Genomic DNA, 15354 nt, shown 5'->3' with positions numbered 1-15354 from the left:
ACCCTAGTCCTATTCTGATTTTCACCATAACCCTGTCTTTAACCTGAACACTGGCCCTGACACTAACATTAAACCTAGCTGTAAACCTGACCCTAACCCAAAACCTAAACCTAACAGTAAACCGATCCATAACCCTAACCCTAAAACTAGCTCTAATCAGAAACCTAGATCTTATATTACACATAGCACTAACCCTAGGCCTAAACCCATACAAAACTTAAATAACCCTAACCCTAATAGAGGCCTAAACCTACCCTAAGCATAACCCTCACGCTAATCCTAACCCTAGTCCTAACCCTAACCCTAACCCTCACCTTAGTCCTAACCCAATCTCAAACACTAAACCTTAGCCTAAACATAATCCTAGCACTATCCCTAAACATAACTCTAACTGTAGCCCTAATCCTAACATTAACACTAGACCTAACACTAGCTCTAACCCTAGGCATTACCCTAACTCTAACTCTAACCCTAATGATAACCCTATCCCTAACACTAACTGAAACCCTAAATCAGAAAATATACCTAACCCTAGACTTAACCCTAAACCTAAACCTTGAAATAGCCTTAACCCTAACTCAAACCCTAACTTTTACCTTAAAACCAACACTAAACCTAGCCCTAAAACTAAACTTAAACCTAAACCTAACCTTAGCCATAAAGCTAACATTACATCTAACCCAATTTATTACCCTAAACCGAATCTTAACCCTAATGAAAACCTATCCCTAACCCTAAACCTAACCCTGATCATAACACTAAACCTAACCCTCGTCCTAGACCTAACCCTAGCTCAAAACCTAATGTTGACCCTAAATCTAACCCTAACCCTACCCTAAGCTAGGGTTACTAGCCCTAACCCAAAACCTAACCTAACTCTAGCACTAATCCTAACCTAACCCTAGCCCTAACCATAGCTCTAACCCTATATATTATCCTTATGATAACCCTAATCCTAAAGCTGACCCTAGGTTTAACCCTAACCCTTTTGCTAACCCTAAAGCTCTCCATTGCCCTAAACGTACCCTGAAATCTATACCTAACCCAATCAATTACCCTAACCCTAAACCTAATGCTCATTTGAGCTCTATCCCTAAACCTTAACCTAAAACAAACCCTAACCCTGATCCTGACCCTAAAAATACACCTAGCTCTAAACCTGACCCTTACCCTAAGCCTAACACTTACACTAGACTTAGACACAAACCTAACCCTAAATCTACCCCAAATTGTAACACTAGACCTGACATTAGCCCTAGCCCTAATTCTAGACATAACCCTACAACAAACCCTAGCCCTCATCCTAGCTCTAAAAGTAGCCTTAGTCACAACCCTAACCCTAACCCTAGCCCTATCCCTAATTCTAACCCTCACCCTACATCTAAACCTAGCTATAACACCATAGCTTACACTAAAATTAACTATAACACTAGCCCTAACACTAGGCATAAGCTGAACACTAACCCTACCCTAATCTTAGCTGTAACTTAGCCCTATCCCTAAAACTAACCAAAACCCTAGGCCTAAGACTAACTCTAATTCTCACCCTAGCCCTAGCCCTAGTTCTAAACCTATCTGTTACTGTAACCATAACCCTAGCCCTAACTTTTGCCCTATAGTTAGACCTAGCACTAATCCTAGATCGATCACTAAATCCAAATCGAACCCTACCCCAAAGCCTAAGCCTAACAATAAAACTAGCCCAAACTAGGACTAAAACAAAACTAAAACAAAACTGAGAAACAGCCTTAACCCTAAACCTTAACTTAAACCAAACCCTAACACTACACCTAGATGTAACCCTAGCCCTAATTCAAGTCTGAACACTAACTTTAAAACTTAACCTGACCCTGACTCATATCTGAACACTGACCCTAGCTTTAAAGACCACCCTAAACTTAAAGCAAATCCCAAAAGTAACACTAGCCCTAATTCAAGTCATAATCCTAATTTTAAAGCTAATCCTGACCCTGACTGATATCCTAACAGTCACCCTAGCTCTGAACACAGCCCTCACCTTACACCGAACACTAACAGTAACCCTAGCCCTTAACTGAGTCCTAACCCTAACCCTAAAACTAACCCTGATGCTGAATCATATCCTAACAATAACCCTAGCTCTAAATATTACCCTAACCTTAAACCTAAACCCAATACTAGACTTAACCCTAACCCTAAACCTAAAACTAACCATAATTTTATCCTGGCTCTTACATTAGCCAATGCCCAAATATAGCCCTAACCCTAACACAAAAAATAGCCCTAATCTGAGCTCTAAATCTATATTTAACTCTAACCCTAACCCTAACCCTATATCTAGCATTATCCCTAGCTCTAAGGCTATGCCTCAACCTAAGAAAAACCCTAACCCTAAGGGTAACCCTAGATCTATCTCTAAACCTTAGGCTAACCAAAACCCTAAGCCTGTTAATAGTCCTAACCCTAGCCCTCATTCTAGCTCTAACACAATCCCAAACCCTAACGCTAACCCTGACCCTTATTCTGACACTAACACTAACCCTAGTTCTAAAACTGACCCTAAACCTAGACCAAACCCTAACACCAGCCCTAGACCTAAACCAAATCCTAAATCTAGCCTTATTTCTAGCCCTAGACCTAAACATAAACCGAGCTGTAGCCCTAACAATAATCCTTAACCTAACTCAAACACTAACCCTAACCCAAGACCGAAACATAGTCCTAATTCTGGCTGTAACCCTATCTCTAACTCTAACCCAAACACTGACTCTGCCTTTAGAGTAAACCTGTCTCTAAATCTGACCCGATCCAAAATCTAAACCTAACAGTAGACCTAGCCATAACCCTAACCCTATCACTAGCCCTCAACATAAACCTAGCTCTTACATTAAACATAGCCCTAACTCTAGGCCTAAAGCTAACACAAAACCTAGAGGTAATCCTAGGCCTAAATCAAGCCTTAAGCATAACCCCAACCAAAACCCTAGCCCTAACCCTAACCTAACCCTCACCGTAGTCCAAATCCTAGTTCAAAGCCTAAACATTACTCTAAACATAAAACTACACCTACCCTCAATCTAACCCTAACCCTGCCCTAATCCTAACCTGAACCCTAGCCCTAAACCTAGCTCTCTAACTACCCATTACTCTAAACCTAAACCTAAACTTATTGATAATCCTAGGTTTAATGCTAAACCTAAACCTAACTGGAAAACTAACTCTAGACCTAACCTTAAACCTCACAGTTGCCATAGACCTAACCCTAGCTCAAACCCTAACCCTTACTATAAACCTAAACATAACCATAGCCCTAACTCTAAGCCTAAACTTCAATCTAACGTTAAACATAGCCCTAAATCTACATCTAATCATATACATTACCCTAATCCTAACCCTATCCCTAATGATGTCACTATCCCTAATCCTAACCTTAACCCTATGAATACTATAATCTTATCCCTAGATGTAACCCTAAACCTAAACCTCACCCTAGCCCTAACCCTAGCTCAAACCTTATGCTAAACATAAACCTAAGCCTAACCCTAGTTTTAACCCTAATACTAATTCAAGATCTATTTCTAACCATAAATATAGCCCTAAAATTAGCTCTAATCCTGTCCATTATACTAATCATAACCCTTACCCTAATGTGAACCCTAGGCCTAACCTTAACCCTATCACTAACCCTAACCCTATCAATTACCCTAAACCTAATGTAAACTCTAAACAAAACCCCATCATTACCCGAACCCACACCCTAGTGCAAATTCAAGCCCTAAACCTAAACCCTAACCTCAAGCAAACTCTAACACTGACTCTGACCCTAATAAATCTCCTAGCTCTAAAGCTGACTTTTTACACTAAGCCTAACACTTACACTAGACCTAGCCATAATCCTAATCCTAAAACTATCCCTAACCGTAAGCTTAGACCTGACATTAGCCATAGCCCTAATTCTAGCCCTAAAACTAACAAAAAACCCAGCCCTTATCCTAGCTCTAAACCTAGTCTTAAGGTTAGGTTAAGGTTTAGGATTGTGATTATGATTAGGATTAGCATTAGGTTTAGTATTTGGTGTTATTAGGTTACCCATTAGGGAGGTTTAGGGTTTGGATTATGTTAAGGACTAGGATTAGAATTAGGTTAGACCTAATCCTTAACCTAACCCAAACCCTAATCCTAGTACTCATTCTAGCTCTAACCATAAAACAAACCGTAACCCTAACCCTGACCCTAATTCTGACCCTAATACTAATCATAGGTCTAAACCTGAACCTAACCCTAAACTGAACCTTAACACTAGCCCTGCTGGTAAATTTATCCCTAACCTAACCCTAACACTAGCCCTAGACCTTAAGCTAATCCTAATCTATCCATAACTCTATCTGTAGAAATAAAGAAAAACCTAGCCCTAGCCCTAATAATAACACTAGCCTAAAGCCAAACACTAACCCTTCCCCTAGAATTTAACTCTAGTTCTAATTCTGGCTTTCACATTAACCATAACCCTAAACTGAACATTGACACTGACACTAACACTAACCCTAGCTCTAAACATCACCCTAACCCTAACCCTAACCCTAAAACTATACTTAGGTCTAACATTAACCTTAAACTAGCCTTAATCATAACAAAGTTCTCACATTTGCCATAGCCCTAAACTATACAAAACCTAGCCCTAACCCAAGCCCTACATTAGCTTTAACCCTAAAGCTAACCATTAACCCTAAACTTAGCCCTAACCTTGAACCTAGGCCTAACCCTAGACCTAATCCTTAGCATAACACTAGCCCTATCACTAGCTCTAACCCTATCCATTATCTTAATGATAACACCAAAGCTTCTGCTAACCTAGGTGAACCATAATACTATCCTTAACCCAAAACCTATCATTACCCTACACCTAACCTGTACTCTAAACCTAAAACTATCATTAACCTATCCCTAACCATAATGATAACTCGAGCCTTAAACCTAAACCTTAATCTAATAAAAACTCTAACTCTGACCCTACCCTAATAATACCCATAGCTCTAAACCTGAGTCTACCAAGAAACCTGCCTTTTACAATAGACCTAGTTATAAATCTAACCCTAAAACTCTCCCTAACTGTAACCCTAGACCTTACTTAGCCTAACTATAATCCTAGTCTTAATCCTAACACAAAACCTTAGCCCACATTCTAGCCATAAACCTCACCTTAATCATAAACCTATCCCTAACCATAACCCTAAATCTAATCCTCACTCTAGTCCTAAAAGTAGCTATAATCCCATCACTTAACCTAAACCTAACCCTAACCCTAATACTAACACTAACCCTAGACCCAAACCTAGGCCTACCCCTAACACTAACCCTAGTCATAATCCCAGCCCTAATTAGCCCACCCAACCCTCACCCTAAGACTAACTCAGAACCTCGCCTTAGCCTTATACCTAGTCTAAACCTATCCCTTACTATTACCCTATACCTAGCCCTAAACTTAGCCCAAATCCTAGCCCTATCCTTACCCCTAGCTCAAAGCCATATCTAAACCTAACTCTAAAACTAACACTAAACCTAAGCCTAAGCCTCACACTAACACTAGCCGTAATTCTAACATTAATCCTAAAACTAGCACTAACTCTACCCCTAGCCCTAAAACAAAACCAAATCATAACACTAACCCTAACACTTAACCTAAACCAAACCCTAACTCTACACCTAGCCCTAATCCTATCTCTAATTCTAGTCCTAACCCTAACCCGAAAACTAATTTGGACTCTGGACTCTGACCCTAATATTAAACCTAGTTCTAAACATCATTGTAACCATAAACTTAACCCTAACACTAGATGTAGCCCTAACCCTGACCCTATCACTAGCTCTAATCACTAGCACTATTTTCTACATTAGCCATAGCCTTAATTCTAGCCCTAACCTAACCCAAATAATAGCCTTAATACGAGTCCTAAACCTAGTTCTTTTTTTAATATTTATTTTTAGTTTTCGGGGGACACAACATCTTTAATTTTATTGGTATATGTTGCTGAGGATTGAAAACAGCACCCTTCCCATGCCATGAGATCATGCTACTTCTAGAAGCACATTCCAGACTCTAAACGTAGCTTCAACTCTAAACGTAAATCTAATCCTAACCCAAACAAAAGCCCTAATCCTATACATAACTCTACCCCTAATCTTAGCTCTAACCCTATCCATTACCCTAATGATAAACCATTATGCTAACCACAGCCTAACCCTAAACCTATCCATTAAACTAAACCAAACCTAAACCCTAATCCTAACCCAAACAAAACCCCTAATCCTTTACATAACCCTACCACTAATTTTAGGTCTAACCCTATCCATTGCACTAATGATAACCCTTATGCTAACCCTAGGACTAACCTAACCCTCTCAATTACACTAAACCACACCTAATCCCTAAATCTAACCCTTTCATTACCTTAACACTAAACCTAATGATAATTCAAACTCTAAAACTAAACCCAAATTTAACCCAAACCCTCACCTTGATCCTGAGCCTAATAATAACCCTAGCTCTAAAACTGACGCTTAGTATAAACCTAACCACTACACTGGACCAAGTCATAAACTAACACTAAATCTATATCTAAATAGAACCCTAGACCTGACATTAGCCCTAGCCCTAATACTAGCCCTAACCCTAACACAAACATTAGCCCTCATCCTTGGCTAAACCTAGCTTTAATCATAACCCTAAATCTAACCCTAACCCTAACCCTAATACTAATCCTTGCCCTAGCCCTCAACCTAGCTATAACCCAATACCATACCCTAAACGTAATCCTAACTTTAAACCAAATGCAAGGCCTAAACTTAACACTAATATGAGCCCTACTTTAGCCCTATCCCTAACCCTAACCCTAACCTTAGCCATAGCTGTAAGACTAATTCTAACTCTCATAACAACCCTATCACTAGTTCTAACCCTATCCTTTACCATAATCCCAAACCTAACCCAAACCCTAGTCCTAACCCATGCCCATTCCTTAGCCCTAGCCATAACCATTGATCAAAACCTAACTCGAAATCTAACCCTAACCCGAAAACTAAAACTAACCATTATAAATACATTTATATTAAGACTCTGTGTCTACAGATGTTAGCTTCTATTATTATTTAGAATATAGTCATTAGTTTCATAAAAGGCATATCATTTCTGGTGGTGTATAGAGAACTGAGGGTCATGGGTAGGATGCTATGTTAAGGGGGAAATTAATGAGGGTATGTGATTAATCTAACTTAGCAACTTTGAAGGAGAACTCTAATGATAGACAGGGGGGATTTGTGGAAGAAGGTATAAATTCAAACTCCTTATCTGTATTCATAAAATTACCCTATGTATAAATAGTAAAAGTTAGGTGGCTGAAAGTAAGATAGAGGGAGAAAAAAAAGACAAAAATAACAAGTAAATAGAGAGAGAAAGAAAATAAGTGCAAATAAAGAGGTGATGAGGTGGGGCCTATGCAATTCCTCTATATTATACTATTCTAGTGATTCAGTTCTTAAAGTCCAATTTCATGGAAAGTTCTTAGTTTCACATATGTTGAAGTTGTGAGGACCAGAGGGAAAGGGTAGAGAAGAATGGATAAGAAGAGCAAGAAAAGAAAACTAAGAAAAAAGTCTCTCAGAACTCTGTTATCTTTTCTTGAAGTAGGTGGAGTTGTCTATTCCTAGCTTGAGTCTCTGTGCTCAGGGTGGTGGAGGTACCCAGGATGAGAGGGCTTGAGCTACTACCTGGAGCCTTCCTACTCTTAGTCTCTGAATTGGAAACCAGGTGCCTGTACAGTTGCTGTTCCACGTTGATAGCTACACCCCCCAAAAAAAGCTTGTGAGAAAAATCTTGAGTTATCACAGCTGGAGGTAGGGGAGTGGGAAACTGGTTACCTGATAAGCTGCAGAACCGAGCTGGTAGCCACGCCCACTGATAGATAGCAAGTAAGGTTTTGCAAGATGGATTCCATCTATTACTTATGTATGGTGTTTGGTGAGGTGGGTGGTTCTGGAGTGACTTTCTGCTGTGTCCAGAGCTCCGTCTGTTGACTCTCAAGCTAAGCCTCTGTGTTCTTTGCTGCCTTCCCTCTGCACAGAGAGTGCCCATGCGGCTGAGACTGCTGGCTGCACCCAGAGAAACTGCACAGCCGAGGCTTCCATCTGAGCTGAGAGCACCCATGTGGCCCTAGTTTTCTTCAAATTTATATGATACTTGGAAGGATTCACCTGTAACTTAGCCTTACTATGCTCCACAGGTTTGGCCCTTCTCAGTTCAATGGTTTGCAGTCAGGAACAGTTTGTATTTTAAGGTTTCCCTTCATTGTGACTTATTGATGTGAACGAAAATTGAGCTGGAAATCAAACAGGGTGGGCAGTATGTGCTTGAAACTTTACACAATCAGTTCTCACTGGGCACTGTTTGGTTTCTTTCTTTTGGAGGTAGAGCAAAAATGAAGCATGCAAAAAAAAAAAAAAAATGTGTCCGAGAGACCTTAAGGAGAAAACAGAGAAACATGTATGTACTTCAATAAGTCTCCCAACAATTTCATCAGATTTCTTTGATACTGCACAGTATTCATCTTTTAGCTTGCTCCACTAGGCTCCCCAAAGTTTGCACTTCTAGGTTCAATGGTTCTCTGAAAAGGTAAGTGTTAGTGTTATGGTTAGGGTTAGGGCTAGCTTTAGAGCTAGTGTTAGGGTTAGAGTTTGTTTTCTTCAAATTTCTTTGATACTGGGAAGATTTATCTTTTACATAGCCTTCTATGTACTCCAGTTTTGGGCCTTCTCAGTTCAATGGTTCACTGTTGGGAATAGTTTGTTTTTAATGTCTCACTTCATTTTGAACTATATAGATGAATGAAAATGGAACTAGAAATCAGAAGGTCGGTGCGATCTGGTTGAAATTTCAAATATTCAATCAGTTGTCTGTGGGCACTCTCTGGTTTCTTCCTTGTAAAAGTAGCCATAAGCTGAAGCATGCAAAACAACTTTATCCAAGAGCACTTTAGGAGAAAACAGGCAAAATGCATATACTTAAATACCTCCCCCAATTATTTGGTCAGATTTCTTTCATACTGTGCAGGATTCATCTGTAAGCTTGGCCCACTACTCTCCCCAAGTTTAAAACTTTTAGGATCAAAGAATATCTTAACAGGTTAGGCTTAGGGTTAGGTTAGAGTTAAGGCAAGTGTTAGAACTAGTGTTAGGGTTAGGATTAGTTTTTTTCAACTTTTTGGATACTGGACAGGATTTATCTTTATCCTATGCTTAGTATGTTCCCCATGTTTGGACCTCCTAGGTAAAAGGGTTTGATCTCAGGAGCAGTATTAATTTTCATGTTTCATTTCATTTTGCCCTATAGGGGTGAATGGAAATAGAGCTGAACTCAAACAGGGTTTGTGCTAGCTGCTTGAAACTTCACACACTCAATCAGATCTCAGTGCACATTCTCTCAATTGTTTCTTGTGGTAGTAGCCCAAAGCTTAATTAGAAAGAAACAACTTTATCTGTGAGCACTTTAGGAGCAAGCTTCATTTTTTTCCATGGATTACTTTGATATTATACAGGATTCATCCTTTTCCTAGTATTAGTAGAATCCCCGAGTTTGGGGTTTTAAAGATTTGCCAGTTAACTGTGAGGAACAGTTTGAATTTTTAGGGTTCTCTTTATTATGGCCTATAGACGTGAATGAAAATGGAGCTGGAAATCAAACAGAGTTACTACTAGCTGCTTGAAACTTCACAAACTCCATCAGCTCTCTGTGGGCACTCTCTGGTTGTTCTTGGTTAAAATACCTTAAACTGAAGCTTGAAAAAATAATTTATCCAAGAGCACATTTGGAGATAACAAGGAAATATTCACTTAATGAAATACCTCCCCCCAAATTTGGTCAGATTCTTTGATACTACACGGGATTCACCTGTTAGCTTGCCCCACTGGGTTCCTTTATTTGGGGACTAATATGATCAATGGTTTTCTAAATAGGTTAGGTTAGATTTAGTATTAGATTAGGGCTAGGATTACAGCTAGTGTTTTGTTAGATATAGTTTTGTTCAAATTTCTTTGATACTGGACATAATTTAACTTTTACCTAGCATTACTATATTCTCTAGGATTGGGCCTCTTGATACAAGGGTTTGCTCTCCTGAACAGTTTGTATTTTAGTTTTCATTTCATTTTGACCTATGCGTGTAAATGGAAATGGAGCTGGAAATCCAACAGGGTGGGTGCTAGTTACTTCAAATCTCACACACTCAATCAGTTTTCTATGGGCATTCTCTGGTTTATTACTTCTAAAAGTAGCCCTAAGCTGAAGCATGCAAAACAACCTTATGTGAGAGCACTTTAGGATAAACAGGAAAATATGCATGTACTGAACTACCTCTCCAATTATTTGGTCAGATTTCTTTGATATTGTGAAAGATTCATCCATTAGCCTACCCAACTTGGCTTCCCAATTGTGGGACTTCTAGGATAAAAGGGACTCTAAACATGTTAAGGTTAGTGTTAGGGTTAGTGCGAGGACTAGCATTAGACCTAGTGTTAAGGTAAGAGTTAGTTTTGTTTTCAAATTTCTATGATACTGTGCAGGATTCATCTTTTTTCAATTTTGACTATACACCAAATGTTTGGGCCTCCTACGTAAAGGGTTTGCCTTCAGGAACAGTTTCAATTTTCATGTTGCTCTTCTTTTTCCCTATAGGTGCGAATGGAAATAAAGCTGTTAATCAAAAAGTGTTTGGGCTAGCTGCTTGAAACTTCACACACTCAATCAATTTTCAGTGAGCATATTCTGGTGTTTGCCATGGAAGTAGCCAAAAGATGAAGTAGAAAGTAATAGCTTTATCTCAGAGTGCTTTAGGAGCAAACAGAATAACCATGTACTGAAAGAGTTTCAAATTATTTTTGGGTGAATTAATTTGATACTGTACAGGATTCATCCTTGACCTAGCCTTAGTAGGCTTCCCAAGTTTGGGCCTTCAAGATTCAATAGTTCAGTGTCAGGAACAGTTTGAATTTTTAGGTTTCACTTCATTATGGCCTATAGGTGTGAATGCAATGGAGCTAGAAATCAAACAGGGGTGTTGCTAGCTGCATAAAACTTCATATACTCAATCAGCTCTCTATGGGCAATCTTTGCTTTTTCTTTGTGAAAGTACCTTAAGTTGAAGCATGAAAAACAATTTATCCATGAGCACTTTTAGAAAAAAAAAAAACAAACAGGGAAATATGAATGTACTTCATATGAACAAATATGAAATACCTCCCCCAGTTTTTCATCAAATTTATTTGATACTGCACAAGATTCATCTCTTAAGTTGCACCACTAGGCTCCCCAAGTTTGGGACTTCTATGATCATAAGTACTCTAAACAGGCTAGAGTTAGGTTAGGGTTGGGTTAGATCTAGTGTTAGAGTTAGAGTGAGTTTTATTCAAATTCATTTGATCCTTGGCATAATTAATCTTTTCCCTAGCCTTACTATTTTCCCCAGGTTCGGGCCTTATCCCTTTAATGGTTTGCAGTCAGGAACAGTTTGTATTTTAAGGTTTCCTTCATTTTGACCTATACGGGTAAATGGAAATGGAACTTGAAATCAAACAGGGTTGGTGCTCGCTGCTTAAAACTGCACACACTGAATCAGTTCTATGTGGATACTCTGGTTTCTTTCCTGTGAATGTTTCCCAAAGCTAAAGCATGCAAAAACATCTGTATCTGAAAGTACTGTTGGAGACAACAGGAAATATACATGTAATGAACTACCTCCCCAAATTATTTGATCAGATTTCTGTGATACTGCACAAGATTCATCTGTTAGCTTGCCCCACTAGGCTCCCTTAACTTGGGACTTCTATGATAAAAGATTCTCTAAACAGATTAGGGTTAGGTATATGGTTAGGGTAAGGGCTAGATTTAAACCTAGTCTTAGGGTTAGAGTCAGTTTTGTTCATGTATCTTTGATACTGGGCAGGATTCATCTTTTACCTAGCCTCACAATGTTCTCTGGTTTGGGCCTTCTCGGTTCAATTGTTTGCTGTCAGGAACAGTTTGTATTTTAAGGTTTCACTTTATTTTGAACTATTTTGTTGAAGAGAAATGGAGCACAAAATCAAACAGGGTTGGTGCTAGCTACTTGAAACTGCACACACTCAATCAGTTCTCTGTGGGAACTCTCTGGTTTGTTCCTTGTGAATGTTGCCCTCAGCCAAAACATGCAAAGCAACTTTATCCCAGAGCACTTTTGGAGAAATCAAGAAATATGCATGTACTGAAACACTTCAACCAATTATTTGCTCAGATTTCTTTGATATTGTGCAGGATTCATCTGTTAGCATGCCCCACTAGGCTCCCTTCGTTTGGGACTTCTATGATCAAAGGTTCTCTAAACAGGCTAGGGTGAGCTGTGGGGTTAGGATTAAGGATAGATCTAGTGTTAGGTTTACAGTAGTTTTGTTCAAATTTGTTTGACACTAGGCAGGATTTATCTATTACCCAGACTTACTATGTTCCTTAGGTTTGGGCCTTCTGGGTTCACTGGTTTTCTGTAGTATTTCAGTTATTATTTTAAGGTTTCACTTCATTTTGACCTATGTGGGTAAATGGAAATGGAGCTAGAAATCAAAAAATGTTTTTGCTAGCTGCTTGAAACTTCACACACTCAATCAGTTCTCTGTGAGGTCACTCTGGTTTTATCCTTGTGAATGTATCCCAAAGATGAAGCATGCAAAAACAAGATTATGCGAGGACATTTTAGGAGACAACAAGAAAATATGCATGTACTGAACTACCCACCCCCCAATCATTTGGTCAGATTTCTTTGATACTGGGCAAGATTTATCTATTAGCTTTTCCCACTAGGCTCCTCATCTTGGAGACTTCTATGATCAAAGGTTCTCTAAACAGGTTAGGTTAGAGTTAGGTCTAATTTTAGTGTTAGAGTTTGTCTTGTTCAAATTTCTTTGATACTGGGCATGATACATTTTTTTCCTAGCCTTACAATGTTCCCCAGATTTTGGCCGTCTTGGTTCAATTCTTAGCTGACAGGAACAATTTGTATTTTACGTATTCACTTCATTTTAACCTACATGGGTAAATGGACATGGAGCTGGAAATCAAACAAGGTTGGTGCTAAGTGCTTGAAACTTCGCACACTCAATCAGTTCACTGTGGGCACTCTGTGGTTTGTTCCTTGTGAAACTAGTAATAAGCTGAAACATGCAATACAAATTTATCTGAGAACACTTTAGGAGAAATCAGAAAAATATGCATGTAATGAAATACCTCCTCCAATTATTTTGTCATATTTCTTTGAAACTGCCAATGTTTCATCTGTAAGCTTGCCCCACTAGACTCCCCATTTCAAAACTTCTATGGTCAAATTTTCTCTAAACAGATTAGGTTTAGGGTTAGACTTAATATTAGGACTAGGTTTAGACCAGGTGTTAGGGTTAGAGTTAGTTTTTATAAATTTTTATGATACGGGCAGAATTCACCTTTTTCCTATGTTGACTATACTCCAAATGTGTGGGTCTCCTACGTAAAAGGGTTTTCTCTCAGGAACAGTTTCAATTTTCATGTTTCTCTTATTTTTGCCCTATAGGGGTGAATGGAAATGAAGCTGGAAATCAAACAGGTTTTGTGCTAGCTGCTTGAAACTTCACACTTTCAATCAGTTCTCAGTGAACATTCTCTGGTTTGTTTCCTGTGAACTGAAGTAGAAAGAAATAGCTTTATCTCTGAGTGCTTTAAGAGCAAGCCAAATACACATGTACTGAAAGAGCTTTGAATTTTTTTTTTTTTTTTTTTTTTTTTTTTTTCTGATTACTTTGATACTGTACAGATTCATGTTTTACTAAAGTTAGTAGGCTTCCCAAGTTTGGGCCTTCAACGTTCAATGGTTCAGTGTCAGGAACAGTTTGCAGTTTTAGTTTTCACTACATTATGGCCTATAGGTGTGAATGGAAATGGAGCTGGAAATCAAACAGGGTTTGTGCTAGCTGCACGAAACTTCACACACTCAATCACTTCACTGTGGGCATGCTCTGGTTTGTTCCTTATGAAAGTACTTTAAGCTGAAGCATGAAAAAACAATTTATCCAAGAGCAGTTTAGGAGAAAACAGGAGAAATAGGCATGTATTGAAACACCTTCCCCAATTATTGGTCAGAATATTTGATACTGGGCAGGATTCATCTGTTACCAAGCCCTACTAGGCACCCCTGGTTTGGGACTTTTATGATCAAGCTCTATAAACAGGAAAGGCTTAGTTTTAGGATTAGGGTTAGGGCTAGGGTTAGAACTAATGTTCGGTTTAGAGTTAGTTTTGTTCAAATTTCTTTGATTCCATTCAAGATTCATTTTTTACCTAGCATTACCATGTTTCCCAGGTTGGGCCTTCTCAGTTCAAGGTTCGCTGTCAGGAACAGTTTATTTTTAAGATTTCACTTTATCTTAACTTCTATGGGTTAGGGTTAGGTTTAGGGCTATGGCTTGGTTTTGTTTTAGGGCTAGGGCTAGGGTTAGGATAGATTTTGAATTAGCATTAGGGTTAGGGCTAGTGTTAGGGTGAGGTGTAGGCTTAGGGTTAGGGTTAGATTTAGAGTTAGGGTTAGATTCAGGGTTAGGGTAGGGCTAGGGTTAACGTTACAGTAAGGGATATGGTTAGAACTAGGGAAATGGCTTGGACAAGAGTTAGATTTAGATTTAGAACTAGGCTTAGGGTTAGGGTTAGATTTAAAGCAAAAATAGGGATAGGATTAGGGCTAAGGTTAGTGTTAGGGGTAGCCCTAGGGTTAGGACTAGGTTTAGGATTAGAATTGGGGTTAGGATTAAGTTTAGGGGAATGGGTGGTGTTATAGCTAGCTTTAGGGCTAGTGTGAGGGTAAGAATTAGAATTACGGGTAGGGTTAGTGTTTAGGTTAGGATTAAGGCTAGGTTTAGGGCTAGGGTTTCTTTTAGGTTCAGGGCTAGAACTAGGCTAGGGCTAATGTCAAGTCAAGTTATGATTAAGGATAGTATTAGGGTTAGGTTATTGCTAGGTCTAGTGTCAGAGCTATGTTTAGGGTTTAGAGTTAGGGTTATTATTAGGGTTAGGGTCAGTGTTAGCATTTGGTTTAGGTCAAAGATTAGGTTCAGGTCTTGAATTAGTGTTAGGTTTAAGCTTAGGGTTAGGGTAATGGATAGGGTTAGGTTTAGGTTTCAGTTAAGGTTTAGGGTAATGATTGGGTTAGGTTTAGCAATAGGGTTAAGGTTAGCATTTGGTTAGGGTTATGTTTACTGTAATGGATAGATTTAGAGCTAGGGTTAGGGCTAATTTATGGTTTGAATTCAGTCTAAAATTAGAGTTAGGTTTAGGGA

This window comes from Marmota flaviventris, chromosome 2 (genome assembly GCF_047511675.1).
Source record: "Marmota flaviventris isolate mMarFla1 chromosome 2, mMarFla1.hap1, whole genome shotgun sequence".
NCBI classification, from domain to species: Eukaryota; Metazoa; Chordata; class Mammalia; order Rodentia; family Sciuridae; genus Marmota; species Marmota flaviventris.
The sequence above is the reverse complement of the archived record's forward strand: the minus strand, read 5'-3'. Positions refer to the sequence as shown.